Source organism: Pundamilia nyererei, unplaced genomic scaffold (genome assembly GCF_000239375.1).
Source record: "Pundamilia nyererei isolate P.nyererei 1_Seehausen unplaced genomic scaffold, PunNye1.0 scaffold00183, whole genome shotgun sequence".
Lineage (NCBI taxonomy): Eukaryota > Metazoa > Chordata > Actinopteri > Cichliformes > Cichlidae > Pundamilia > Pundamilia nyererei.
Genome location: NW_005187584.1, coordinates 782,937 through 783,455, shown reverse-complemented (window position 1 = coordinate 783,455; position 519 = coordinate 782,937).

Genomic DNA, 519 nt, shown 5'->3' with positions numbered 1-519 from the left:
ACAACACGGTGTGATGGGGAATCAGCTGTTTTCCTGCCCATGTTATTTCGAATCTGGCGCGAACCGGTGAACCAGTCCCTGAATCAGTCACGTGGTACGGACTGCCCGCGAGGCCTCGAACGTCACTGCATACGTAATCAAAGCAAGCCTCGATACGCGCTTCAGAAAAACGCCCCCGCAATTACCCGACGCACGATTCGAAGCTTCGACACACAGGACACATCACTAGTGGGAAGGAAAAACTCCTTTTTAATAGGCAGAAACCTCCAGCAGAGCCACGCTCAGAGAGGGGAAACCATCTGTTGTGAACGGTTGTGGGTGATAAACCTCAATAAAAATGATTCAAATATGAAAGGTCCCTTTTTTGATGTTGCCTAAAGCTTAGGAGATAGTTCCAGTTTGCTATCTAACACAGCTGGCAAGTTGTGTCTGCGAGGAAGCAAAAAGGTTGTGTGAGAGAAACAGTGGTTACTAGATGTAACTCAGGTTCAAGGGACGTGCCCCTTTCGCCTTCATCAC